The sequence below is a fragment of the Chiloscyllium punctatum genome, chromosome 4 (assembly GCF_047496795.1).
Source record: "Chiloscyllium punctatum isolate Juve2018m chromosome 4, sChiPun1.3, whole genome shotgun sequence".
Lineage (NCBI taxonomy): Eukaryota > Metazoa > Chordata > Chondrichthyes > Orectolobiformes > Hemiscylliidae > Chiloscyllium > Chiloscyllium punctatum.
In genome coordinates, this window is record NC_092742.1 from 17,430,529 (window position 1) to 17,445,427 (window position 14,899).

General features: G+C 41.9%; 1 protein-coding gene and 1 pseudogene across 1 annotated transcript in view; one reads left to right on the top strand and one right to left on the bottom strand.

The window, feature by feature from the left end:
- Positions 1-14,899, bottom strand: part of adck1 (aarF domain containing kinase 1) — a 567,898-nt gene that overhangs the window by 296,883 nt on the left and 256,116 nt on the right. The window lies entirely within an intron of this gene.
- LOC140476652 (5S ribosomal RNA) lies at positions 6,000-6,113 on the top strand (annotated as a pseudogene).

A 14,899-nucleotide genomic window follows, 5' to 3' on the forward strand; every position in this document is an offset into this window, starting at 1 on the left:
ATCCTCCCCAGGATCACTAGGAGACTTGCCACCAGGAAATCGTTTACTGGGCACCATCAGCACTGGGGCTGCAGTGGTGGAAGGAAAGAGGAACATTGCCATGTGAGGTCAATTGCAGAGGACTATCAATGTGACCGTAGCAGCATCATTCACATCTCAAAATCATACAGTAAACAGATATTTTGAACTGGTCTCTTCATAGACCATGTCTGTGACAATCTGACAAGTATTGGTCATCTTCAAGTGCTCTGAGAAATAAGGCATGAATTGAACAGAGGACACACTGAATTGGTTAACGCACACAAATAACTGAGCTTCAATATATAGCACAGAAAATGACACTGACACCAGCCACGTGTGGAATAACACAGGGCTTTGTCTCAAGGTCGAGAAGAGTTGCCACTGCCACGGAATGTCTGAGCTAAACCTGGAGTATCAACTGATCTTATCACCTCACAACATTATGACGTGAACATGATGGTCATGTTTATTCAGACTATAAATGCTGGAGAATTACAGTATAGAGTGACGCTGTGTGCCATAACAGCTCAACTTGACACCGGAGAATTTGTCAGAGTATCAAAGTGAGAGGCCTGATATCGAGAGAGTGATTTATACAGTTTCTCTATTAGTGAAGGCACCATAAACAATAATCCTAAGGATGTAGTACATTAAAGAACATTACAGTAAAGGCTTGCTGTCTCCAATAGATCATCCGGCTTCTAAAGTAAGGACACAAAGACCTTTTCTGCATACTCTGAAATTTTCAACAACTCAATTTATGATTTTCTTTTTTCCTTAACTCCCTGCCCTATCAACTTTATTTTACCAAAGTCGCACACCTTTGTTGGCCAGTAGCCAACATCCACTTGTTACTGGGCCACATTTTCTCACCTTTATGATGGTGAAAGTGTCAGCACTCATCATTACTTGTCTGAAATTGTCAGCAACATCTCGAATCCACGCGTGAACAGTTAAACGTGAAAACCCATAAGATAGAAACACAGACAACAGCACAGTTGTTATCAATGATTTTACATTTTTCCACACACTGGTGAACTCACTATAGAGAACAAAGCGTTAGAATTTACAGCCAATGAGAACTCCCCCTTTTACACCATTCTTGAAAACACCCTGACAAAATTATGCCTTATTAAGAAATTGTAACTACATGTTTAAATGGTGCCTCAGGTCATAATTCCTGCGGTAGTGGTTGTGCTTTATATTTGTGCAAACCCCACATCATTCTCTTTCTGACACAAGAAAAGAAACTATTGCCCGGTTCATTTATAGCTTCAACTTCAAAATCCTAAGTATCTAGTCTCTGCCACTCCATTCATCACATTTCTGCAGCTATTAGTTGTTTGGCCACACACTCGCCTCCATCCTTGATGCTTTCGGACTTTACAGGCAGAATCTCCTGCTCAAATTGGTGACAAACTCTGAAGGGAGAAGGGACTAGAATTAGGTGCTGTTGATCTGAAGAAGAGTTAAATTCCAGACAGCAAAGCCTTGGTTGACATTCCCACTGAGCCACCATTGAAGTCCTTAAGATTTACATTTAATTACAATTTAGGATCGCTTAACAGCTTCATCTTACCATTGCTGGGATTAACCCAGTTGCAAAGCAGACTTGTCACTATGTGGCGTGCATAATAGGGCTGCTCAAGTGTAAGGTGGGGTCAGTCTATGTCCGATCAAGAAACTGGACATAGGGTGGGGAAAGGAGGTCTAGTAAAAGCTATTTCCTGCCCTTGCTTGAAACCCCACTACCTTCCTCTCTTCATGGATCTCCCATGTCATAAAACATATGCTCAACCCTCATTTCCACTTAAGTCCAGAACACACAAACATATAAAGCTATTGCCATTCATTGTGAGGTCTGGCCGGGTCATATATAGCAGTATCAGCTCTCAGTTGTCACCCTGAAGTGCAAAAAAAGACTCCTAGCTGCTTTTTTCTAGGGCAAACCATCTTCTCAAACTTCTCTCCATTATCTTCTCTAGGCTCACCTCCAAAAATCTAGAAAGCAACTAACATAACTGTCTTATAAGGTCCAGCATCCTTGCCAGATGGCACCACTGTTCCTGGGTGCCTGGAGATCCCCTTGACTTGATACCAGTACCAAACAGGTATTGAGAAAGGGCAAATGTACATCACAGAGACTGTCAACTCGGACTAACCATTACATCTCACTGGTTAATGATTGACCCTTCTCATTCCAATTGAAAAATGAACAGACCTTCTCATTGCCTGATTAGATAATTAGATCAGTCAATGAGCCTTTGCCTTCATCTCCATCGTTTTTTTTTAAATTAATGTCACAGCCAGAGGGCATGAGGAAAAACACAAAAGAAAGAAAATCTCTAATTTCTTCTTTATTTTCATGTTTAAAATTCTGTTTCTATTGAAAATGGACAACATTGCTCTGCTCAAAATGGCCAAGGTTGATCATATGATCACATTTCCAGAAAATTCTCTGCATGATATAGACATTCCAACCAAGGCTGCTGACACAAAGGACATGTAGATGAGCTGTGTCATTCTAGCCAGTTCTGGATGAAGGAAAACATCATGAACCATGATGATAAAATGGACAATAATGCTTGTACGGTGATACCTCATAGTGAAAACACTTATGGGGAAGATAGTGCTGAAAATAAAGGGAGTGATTGCAAATGTAGGGACACGTAGTCAACTATTCAGGTCTGTCTAAAGAGGATCAGTGAGGCCCAGCAAAGCTGTGGGAAATGTGGAGGAGCATCATCATGTAAAAGTGAACATAGAATTCACCAGTTCGAGTGACACCTACAAGAATCAATGGATCTGTTCAGAAGTAGATGCCATAATAAAGGCAAAGATTTCTCAGAGACTGAGCCGTCTGAGTGGTGTTGGCTACAGCATCAGTGCATGTTAAAGACTTTTCAAAAAAACCTCTTGGAGAAAAAGAGAAAGATATTGAAACCACTACATTCCTAAAGCATGACAAAGAATAGTAGGTAGATTTAAGTCAAAAGTGTGGTGCCGGAAAAGCACAGCAGTCAGGCAGCATCCGAGGAACAGGAAACTCAATGCTTCATTGTTCCTGATGAAGGGCTTTTGCCCAAAACATTGATTCTCCTACTCCTCGGATGCTTCCTGACTTGCTGTGCTTTTCCAGCACCACACTCTTGACCTTTTCTATTCACCTTATCTATGCCCCTTATGATTTTATAAACCTCAACATCCCGTACTTCAGTGAAGAAAGTCCCAGCCTATTCTTATAAACCAAAGCTTCCAGTCCTGGCAGCATCTAAGTTATTTCTCAACCCACTTCAATTTAATAATATCCTTCCTGGAGTAGGGCGACCAGTGGTAAATGACAAGCCCACCTTTGCCAGAAATCTGCTTCCAAAGTTGTGAACAGAGACTACATTAAGAAACAACCAACCAAAACTCATGTGCAGCAACAAGAGGGAGTACACCAAACCTACATGAGCTCAAGGTCCATACACGCAGTAAGACAGACCAGGGTGAAGATTCAGAGTGGAAGAACCTTCAACCATTGGGTGAAGAGGTGGATAATACAATAAATGTGACAACATTGTACAGAGGAAGTCAAACAGTTACGAGCTTTTGCCACTATTGACATCAAACAGCTAAAGAAAATTAGCAAATATATACACCATCATGTTCTGTGGCACTATCACTATGCTAAATGAGACGGACTTCAAAACAGATCTAGCAACTACATCCATGAGGCACTGTAGCCATCAACAGGAGCAAAATTGCACTCCTGCACAATCTGCAACCTCTTGGCCCAGCATATGCTCCAGTCCACCACTACCATAAAGCCAGGGGATTAACCTGGTTCAATGGAAAGTGCAGCAGGACCAGGCATAACTTAGAAATTTCCATCTGGTGAAGCTACCAAACAGGACTACCTACATGCCAAACAGCACAAGTAGCAAGTGATCGACAGAGCTAAGCCATCCCACAACCAACAAATCATTTCTAAGTTCCGAAGTCCTGCCACGTCTAGTCATGAATGGCGATGGGCAATTAAACAATTCACTTGGAGAGGAGGCTCCACAAATATCCTTAATGATGGAAGAGGCCAGCACGTCAGTGCAAAATATAAGGTGAAGCATTTGCAGCAATCTCCAGCCACAAGTGCCAAGATGATCCATGTCAACCTCATTATAGCATTGAATTCCAGAGATGAGGTGAGAAAGACAGCCCTTGGCATCAAGGCCATATTCAACCAAATTTGACCTGGCTACACTGAAGGAACAGTGATATATTTCCAAGTCAGGATGATGAGTGGCTTGGAGGGGAGTTTACTGGTGATGGCATTCCCAGGTATCTGTTGACCTTATCCTTTCAGATGGGAATGGTTTTGGTTTTCCGAAGGTGGGTTGCAATCATTTGAGAACTAGCCTCTCAGCAGATGTGTAGGTGAGTCTGCAGACAGCAATTAATGAGGAGCATGATATTCAGGCATATTTTCTCATATTCCAAACCTAGCTTTATTTTACAATTACTTAGAGTCAGAGTCATAGAGATATACAGCATGGAAACAGACCCTTCGGTTCAACTTGTCCATGCCAACCAGATATCCTAACCGAATCTAGTCCCACCTGCCAGCACCTGGCCCATATCCCTCTAAACCCTTCCTATTCATAAACCCATCCAGATGTTGCAATTGTATTAGCCTCCACCACTCCCTCTGGCAGCTCATTCCATACATTGCACCCTCTGCGTGAAAACGTTGCCTCTTTTATATCTTTCCCCTCACACCCTAAACCTATGCCCTCTAGTTCTGGACTCCCCCCCACCAAACCCTCCCCCCCCCCACCACTCCAGGGAAAAGATTTGTCTATTTATGCTATCCATGCCCCTCATGATTTTATAAACCTCTATAAGGTCACCCCTCAGCCTCCGACACTCCAGGAAAACAGCCCCAGCCTATTCAACCTCTCCCTATAGCTCAAATCCTCCAATCCTGGCAAGATGCTTGTAAGTCTTTCAAGTTTCACAAAGCTTAGTATGCTCTTTTCCCATATTTACTGTGCAAAAGTGGGCTTACCTGAAGACAAGAATCCTAAAGATTCTGTTCTTTTTAAACCTGACTGCAGGTGGAAATAACAGGATTGAGTGGCAAGAAAGTGTTGCATTTATATCATGCTTTTTACAACATCGAACTGTATCAGAACATTTTATTTTTGATGTACTTTTGAAGTTCAGTAATTTTGAGTTATATTTGGTCCTGGCAGTTTATCTGTCAGTTGAATCCCCTACCATTCCTCTTCACCTCAACCTATCAACATATCTTTATCCTTAGGTACATATCTAGATTCCCTTAAAAGGACTTATGCTCTTTGCCTCAAATACCTCACTTGGCAGTAAGTTCCGCATTCTAAATGCTCTGGGAAAGGGTTACTAGATTAGATTCCCTACAGCATGGAAACAGGCCCTTCGGCCCAACAAGTCCACACCGACCCTCCGAAGAGTAACCCACCCAGACCCATTTCCCTCTGACTATGGGCAATTTAGCATGGCCAATTCACCTGACCTGCACATCTTTGTACTGTGGGAGGAAACCGGAGCACCCAGAGAGAACCCACGGGGAGAATGTGCAAACTCCACAAAGACAGTCACCCAAGGCTGGAGTCGAACCTGGGACCGTGGTGCTGTGAGGCAGCAGTGCTAACCCATTGAGCCACCATGCTGCCCCCTGACGTTATTTTTCAAGTTATCAGTGAATATCTTCTACTTATGATCTTCAGTTTTGGACTCCAGTACAAAACAAAACATTTTTTCTACATGTATCTTCTCAAGCCCTTTCATTCCATCTTCTAGTTGGCCAGGGCCACTCTCAGCCTTTGGCAGAATCCCAATATGCTCGGTCTTTTCTGTTAAGAGCAGTTTCTCAGTTCAGCCCTTGTGAAATTGGTTAGCCCTCACTAGTGTCTTTATATTATTTATGAGAATATTATGCCCAGAATTGTGCACAGCGTTCCAAGTACTTGTCTGAAAATGCCCGATCTCGTCTGATCTCGGAAGCTAAGCAGACTCAGGCCTGGTTAATACTTGGATGGGAGATCGCCTGGGAATACTAGGTGCAGTAGGCTTAAAAGGGGCAGCGCAGTGGCTCAGTGGTTAGCACTGCTGCCTCACAGCACCAGGGTCCCAGGTTCGATTCCAGCCTCGTGTGACTGTCTGTGTGGAGTTTGCACATTCTCCCTGTGCCTATGTGAGTTTCCTCTGGGTGTCCTGGTTTCCTCCCACAGTCCACAGATGTGCAGGTCAGGTGAATTGGCCATGCTAAATCGCCCTTAGTGTTAGGTGGGGGGGAATGGATTTGGTGGGTGTTTCCACACTGTAGGGAATCTAATCTAATCTAATCTCTCCTTAAGTAAACAAAGCTGGATCTAGGTTGAATACTCATCTCAGTTTATCAATTTTATCTTTCGAGAAATGTTTGGGAGCGCTTGGTTTATTTTTTTATGATATCATTAACCTACGCAGCTACTTTCAATGATTTGTAAATGTATATCTTTGCTCCTCTACTCTATTCAGACTCTTATTACCTAAGCATTGCGTATAATCTTCATCCTTGATGGTAAACGTGCATGGTCTCATTTATATCTATGTTGTTGCATTGTAGAAACAACACCAACTAATTTGGACATATCAAGGTCCAAAGACCAGTGATAATGAATGGATAATCCATTTCTGTGATGCTGGTTGGGGTAAAAATATTGGACCCAAAGCACTGGAAGAATTCCCATTGTTATACTGACTTTTTACATCCACTTGAGGGAATTGATGGAATTCAGGTTACCACCTCACCTGAAAGAGGCATCACTTTCCACCTACAGACAGCCACTCATTCGGTTGGGCAGATCTCCATGGACCAGAGCTGACAAACATATCGGACCATAAATGCATTTACACAGCCTCTGGGTGCAACCTACCAGTGAATCTAGCCTCCTGAAGGGATTAAGAGCGACAAACCTGTGTTAGGGATCCACTGAACAGAAAATCAGTTGCCAACCTCACCTTATCCCTCTCTCAAATTCAGATCATCAGGCAAAACACATGAGTGCACAATAAGGTTGTTCTCAATATCTTAAAACTTCAGTTATCTGGCTTCCTAGCACTTTCATCATCTGACCTCTAACTGACGCAGAGGGTGGTACGTGTATGGAATGAGCTGCCGGAGGAAGTGGTGGAAGCTGATACAATTGCAACATTTAAAAGACATTTGGATGGGTATATGAATAGGAAGGGTTTGGAGGGATATGGGCCAGGTGCTGGCAGGTGGGACTAGATTAAGTTGGGATATCTGGTCGGCATGGACGAGTTGGACCGATGGGTCTGTTTCTGTGCTGATCATCTCTATGACTCTATGACTGAATTGGTTCAGAGATAAATGTTGTGCAGTGTATGCTACTATTATCATATCCATTGACTGTCTCTATCTTGTGCCCTTCCCTCCACCCGACTGATCTGTCAAGCACTTTCCAGCTTTTTACTTCTTCTATTCAGATTACCAGCATCTGCAGTATTTTCAATTTTGTTTCAGTGACTTTTTATGGCTGGGAGAGTGGTCTATTAAAGAAATGCATATGAAAGGATGACAGGAAGGAAACAGTAAAAAAGGAAGGCAACAACTTATATTCATATCACACTTTTAACAGAATAAAACTAATCACAAAGCCCTTCGTAGGAAGGTTATAAAATGAAGTACAACTCCAGATGAGGAAATACTAGGACAGATGATCAAAACCTTGATCAAAGAGGCAGGTTTTAAGGAGAGTCTGAAAGGATGAAAATAAGACCTACAGGTGAAGAGGAACAGAGGCAGGGAATGCCACAACCTGAAGGCTAGGCGACTGAAGACAAAGCAAGCAACTCTCGAGCAATTATAACTGGGACTACTCAACGATCAGGATTGGAGAAGCACATGTTTTTTCAGAGGGCTGTGGGATTAGAGGATATTGAGAAAGAGACAAGACTGTGGATGAGTAGAGCCTGAAAAAAATAAGGTGCTAATTAAGCTTTCTTCGGAGGGCCTTTGTCTCAGTCTTCAAATGGGGAATTCTTCTTTGAACTCAACCTTTATCCATGTCCAAAGATGGCTGATCTGTCTGCCTGTCATTATGCGTATGAGTGTTGACTTTTTATATTTAACTCTGTCTCCGTAGCAGTTACTACATTACTACATTACAGGAAAGAAGTAGACGCTTTGGAGAGGATGCAGAAGAGGTTTACCAGGATGCTGCTTGGATTTGAGGGTGTGAACTGTAAGGAGAGGCTAGAAAAAACTTGGGTTGTTTTCTTTGGAGTGGTGGAGGCTGAGGGGAGACTTGATAGAAGTCTATAAAATTATGAGATGCATAGAGGGTTGATGGTCAGAACCTTTTTCCCAAAGTTAAAATATCTAAGACGAGAGGGCATGCATCTAAGAAGTTCGAAGAAGATGTGAGAGGCAAGTTTTTCACCAAGAGAGTTGCAGGAGTTTGGAATGCACTGTCAGGGGTGGGAATGGAAGTTTTTTTTAGATTACATTACAGTGTGGAAACGACAGAGGTATTTAAGGAACTTTTAGATAAGCACACATAGATGCAAGGAATGGAGGGAAATGGGCAAAGGGCAGGCAGAAGGGATTAGTTTAGTTTGGCATCATGTTCGACATAACATTGAAGGCCCGTTCCTGTGCAGTACTGTTCTATATTCTAATAGTGATATTACAACTAGCTTTGAAAATCTACATTACAATGATCATTCTGATATAAATTAGACTTTTACAATAAATATTTATAAGTAATTATAAAAGAAATAGTAGTCTCATATTTAATTTCTCACAAGCTTACATCTAAATAATAACCACCTAGAATCCTTAAGTTGGGATATTAAGTGCTAGTAACTTTAAAAAAGTTGTTCCTTTTATAATACACCTGTCGATATATTTTATTCTGAGATCATTTTGGTGGCTTGCAAACTCCTGGGGCATTACATTTCATGACAGGACTCAGTCTCAAGGTCTCTCAAAGGGCTGTGAATCTGGGAAATTCACTATCCCAGAGTGTGGTGGATGCTGGAACACTGAGTAAATTTAAGGAGATCGACGGATTTTTAATCAGCAACTAGTTAAAGGGTTATGGTGAGCGGGCAGGAAAGTGGAGTTGAGGCTGAGAAGAGATCAGGCATAATCGTATGGAATAGCAGAACAGGCTCAAGGGGCTGAATTATCTCCTCCTGCTCCTAGTTCATATGTTCTAAAGTTGGCAAGGCTGACTCAGCTCCTTTAATGATTTGAAATTGTCTTTAACTGAGGTTTTAAACTGACAGTAAGTTTCACTATATAGGTTTATCTTGCCAGGATGGGGAAGTTAAAGGTAGTAGAGCTATTAACAGTGGGACTTGCAAAAAAGGATTAAAATTTAAAACAAAAGATGCAGCTTGAAGAGAAATAGCACCTTATCACATCACTGGAAGTGTCAGAGAAGTTTGTGTACATTGCCTTACTTTGATCTGCAATCAGAGATACATAGGGAAACATGGCAGATATTTTGTAATGACAAGATGTCAGACAAATGGCAATGAGATAGCCGCTCAGCTAAATTATGACAAAGAGAGTCTGCCATTTGGTGGGGGAGTTTGATAGTAGAAATGTTAGTCAGGATTGAACTTCCAATTGGACTCAGTAGTTAGTGGAACAGAAAATAGTTGGAGCATTTGGTTAGTTTCTCATCGGAAGGATCTGAAGTAAACCCTTAATCATTGATTGTAGATCAGAAGCTGTGCAAGTCCATGTGCCTCCACAGAATGTGTTTAAAGCCAGTGTTTATTCAACCAGGTTAGTTAATATCTCCCAGTGCTACACTGGGACTGTCAACCTGGATATTTTGGTTATTGTCCCAGCATGGACATTAAACCCATGTTCTTTTGACTCATAGTTATAGAGATGTACAGCACAGAAACAGGCCCTTTGGTAAAACTCACCCACGTTGACCAGATATCTAAATTAATCTAGTTCCAATTGCTGGTATTTGGCACAAACCCATCTAAGTCCTTCCTATTCATGTACCAATCCAGATGCCAAACTCAGTGACAAGATTGCTGGTAACTAAACCATTCCGGTCACATCTAGATGATTAAAATAACATACAGAATAACACCAACAGCCAAGGTTCAGTTCTCATACTGGACTTGCTAGAACATGGAGGCCTGCCTATTATTCCCTCCTTGTATAATTATACATGGAGTGAAATCCCACTTTCACATGTACTTACAAATTAAGGACAGGAATAGCCCCTCAAGCCAGCTCCACTATTGAACTGAATTTAATTTATTGTCCCGTGTACCGAGGCACAGTGAAAAGCTTTGTCTTGCGAGCAATACAGGCAGATCACAGAGTTAGGTAGCATAGATAAGTAAATAATAGGTAAACAGCGGCAAAAGCAGAAACACAGGTACAGGCAAACGTTAAGAGTTTAAGAGTCCATTCAGTATTCTAACAATAGGGTAGTAGGGTATTTGGTAAGGGCATGATCGATTGGATTATATCCTGAATTCCACTATCCTCACTCCATTATCAATCAAGAATCTATTGAACTCAGCCTTAAAAATCTGGCAGGGTCACCAGGGAGATAGTGGCTGCTATCAGTGGTCCACCCAACAAACCTGCCCCTGGACCCAGGTACAGACAAGTGACGGCAGGGTCAGGAACATGGGAGGGGAAAGTAAAAAAGTGAAAACAAAGGTATAGGGCTGGCTCTTAACAGCCCCACTTTCCGATACCGGGTCAGTCACTCACACACAGAGTACTTTGGAATGATGGACCCTCCTGGAATGAGCCTGGTCAAGCTCCCTGCAGAGTGAACATCACTCTCACGCCTCTGAACAGCAGCAACAGTTGAGGCTCTTGAGTGGTCATTTCATGACTTAAGGGCCTTAACTGGATGTCATCATGATTTAATAGTTATTAAATATTTGTGTAGAAGGAGTGAGGGGAGGCGATCCAGATGGACTGCTGAAGTTCTGGGCAGGTGAATTGCTAATAATGTTAAACTCCAGACCATCCTCTGATGGTCAACAACCGGGGATTAGTGTGGTGCTGGAAAAGCACAGCAGGTCAGGCAGCATCCGAGGAGCAGGAAAATCGATGAAAGGCTTTTGCCCAAAACGTCGATTTTCCTACTCCTCGGATGCTACCTGACCTGCTGTGCTTTTCCAGCACCACACTCTTGACTCTAAGCTCTAGCATTTGCAGTCCGCACTTTCGCCTAACGAGGGATCAGTGAATCATCCCCTCACTCAGACAGTACTCAGTGTCAACAGCACTCCATTAATTAAACAAAAATAATTTTAAGTGTTATTGGAAAGTTGATAATAGCAACATGGAGAAAATAATGTTACTATTTTTGATTTCTGAAAAGGAAAAGGAGGAACTTTAAAACATGTCCTTAATTCTATGGCTCCCTTCCTGGTATCTGGCATACATAGGCACTGGGGGTTGCAACTACATGAATCTGGCAGTTGTATGAAATACACTATATCATACACACATTTTGGAAAGTCAAATCAAGTAGTTTCATGGTAAATGCAGGGCCCTAATGAGTGTAGTGGAACAGAGGGGCCTTGGAGTTCAGGTGCACTATTCTCTGAAAGTGGAGTCACAGGAAGACAGGGCAGTGAAGAAAGTTTTTGGCATACTGGCTTTCATCAGTTAGGACACTGAGTGTAGAATTTGGGAAATTATGTTGCAGTTGTACAGGATGTTGATGAGACCGTACTTGGAATATTGTGTTCAGTTTTGGTCACCTTGCTATAGGAAGAGTGTTATTAAACTGGAAAGAGTGCAGAAAAAAATTTACAAGGATGTTGCCAGGACTCAATGGTCGGAGTTATAAGGAGAGGTTGGACAAGCTAAGACATTTTGATTTCGAGCACAGGAGACTTATAGAAGTGAACAAGATCATGAGACACATGGACAGGCTGAATGCACTCAGTCTTTTTCCCAGGGTTAGGGAATCGAGGACTAGAGGGCATCAGTCTAAGGTTAGAGGGGAAAGAATAAAAGGGAATCTGAGGGGCAATGTTTTTACACAGAGGGTGGTATGCACATGGAATGAGCTACCAGCAGAAGTGGTTGAAGCAGGTACATTAACAACATTTAAAAGGCATTTGGACTAGGAAAGGTTAAGACAGATATGGGCCAAGTGCAGGGAAATGGGGTTAGCATGGATGGACGTTTTGATTGGCATGGACCATTTTGGGGCAAAGGGGCTGTCTTCATGATGGAGGACTCTATGACTCTATTATTGGTGACTGGGAGAAGACTATCATCGCTGCCTCAAGATTGCTATGCACTTTACAAATAAGTAACCAGGACCACTCATCAATACCATCAGTGAGATTTTGATCCAAAGAAGAAAGAGGCAATCAAACAATCTCCAAAGTGAAGAAATCTACTCCCACCCCAATAAGTCCATCGTTCTGCTTTGATAAGGTCTTCAGGATGTTACAATTCTGATTTCCCCTTTGAATCTCAGCTATTGTCTTGTGGGAGAATCACTGTGTGCAGTAGGGAGGTGTCTCTCTGATTGAGAATTCAGGATGCTGTACTGGATAACAGGGACTTTACTGTACTTTGTAATTAGTAAGTCATCACTATTCCAAATTTAAGGAGTGTCAGTGTACCTCATTGCTACTTACACAGAAGCGATGACTCACAGCCAATGGACCAAAGGTAGACGACTGACCCAGCTACCAGTCTCATGACAGGGAACATGAAGCTCGGTTCATGTTAATGATTCAGGAGCTCTTGATCAAGGTTTGTGCTGCTTTTGCTTAGATTTGTAATGCAGTGTGTAAGAGGCTGAAATTGGATGAGGTCACTCTCCACAGGATATCTCATACCCTTTTACGGGATTGAATCAAGTTATTATCACAACACATAAGTTGCATTACTGCAGAAGCATAGCTGCTTTTTGTACGACATCTTGCAGTTACATTCTGCACTGCTTTGCATTAATGCAACCATACAATAGTGAGATTGACTGCAAGATAACTCAGGCTAAGATCTAACATTCTGTAGACTTCCTGAAAATCTCAGTATACCTTGTTTGGCTACATCAATTAAAATGAGCCAATCAGAGTCCATGATTCAGACATCAATCAGTGTCAGTCGTGGTTGAGCTATAAAGCCATCATTTTCTCATTAAATCCAAGGTTTCTGCCTCAGTAAATCTGCTGTGAGAATATGTTCAGCGCACTGAAAATTACTGTTACTACTTCACTGGACAATATAATGCTTTGGGTACAAGGCAGCCTGTGCTTAAAAAGGCATTTGGCTGTCTTCCGAGTTCTGAATAAATCTCCAAATGGATTGAATTTGTCTGTACAGTTGAGAACCAGACATGGAGAGATAAGGTCTGCATGTGGACATCAGAAATATTAAACAGAGGAGGACAAGAAGCCAAATAAATCAATAAATCCTGTCAAGGTGACACAACAACACTGATGCATTTATTTCGCACTGTTAGCATTATTAAGTCATTCCCAAGGCTTTTTGGAAGAATATTGCCAGACAAAACTTGACATAGAACCACATGAGGAGAAAGCAGGAAAGATGCCCCACAACTTGGTCAAAGCAGTTAGCTTATGCCTTGTTTGAAAACACCTAGCTTGCAGAATTACACAACATTTACACCATATAGGAAGTGACCATCAGCTCAACTAGTCACTGCTAGTCTCTATGTTCCAAATTCCAAATGAGCCTCATCTTTATTGAACTCTATGAATAGTCTTCCACTTCTTTATTTTCATGAAGGTAACAAGTTGAGCTATAGGGAGAGGCTGAACAGGCTGGGGCTGTTTTCCCTGGAGCGTCAGAGGCTGAGGGGTGACCTCATAGAGGTTTACAAAATTATGAGGGGCATGGATAGGGTAAATAGACAAAGTCTTTTCCCTGGGGTCTGGGAGTCCAGAACTAGAGGGCATAGGATTAGGGTGAGAGGGGAAAGATATAAAAGAGAACTAAGGGGCAGCTTTTTCACGCAGAGGGTGGTACGTGTATGGAATGAGCTGCCAGAGGATGTGGTGGAGGCTGGTACAATTGTAACATTTAAGAGGCATTTGGATTGGTATATGAATAGGAAGGGTTTGGAGGGATATGGGCCGGGTGCTGGCAGGTGGGACTAGATTGGCTTGGGATATCTGATCGTCATGGACGGGTTGGACCAAAGGGTCTGTTTCCATGCTGTACATCTCAATGACTCTATGACTAAGTTCGACAATCCAACCACTCTCAGCAGAAGGAAGATCTTTCTGTATTCCCCATTATATTAAATAGGAGAAGATGAAACACATTCACCTCAAGTTGCTTATATGATTGCTTGTTAATTCTATAGGTGAAAAATACAGTGGTTAAAAATAGTTTCACTCACAGAATAAAATCCACAGTTTAGTTTGTGCAAACATTATCTTGTTGTCTTGGGGAGACTTTAAATTCTGAGGGTGGGAAGGAGAAAGCTATTCAATTCAAGAACAAACATTTTGCAGAAATTATTCTATATGTGTATTTTTTGTCAGCTCTTGCAGAAATTTGGGAGTACTTCCAATGCAGCTGCTTGCATTCATTTTGTGGGATGTTCCTCGGCTTCATTAGATCCAATTACTCAAACATTTTCCGAAACAGAGTGAAATACATTTACCAAACAGTTTCCACCAAAAGTCACCAATTTGTCACAAAAGATTGTGCAATTTCCTATGATTATTTGTTATTTTCTGCTAACTTGAGATGGTAATGACAGCCATGTTGGACAGCACAGGAAAACAACCACAGGAGTCATGAAGTGTGATTAATTCATTCCAGTAGCTCCTAACAAAGGAAGCTCACAAACTA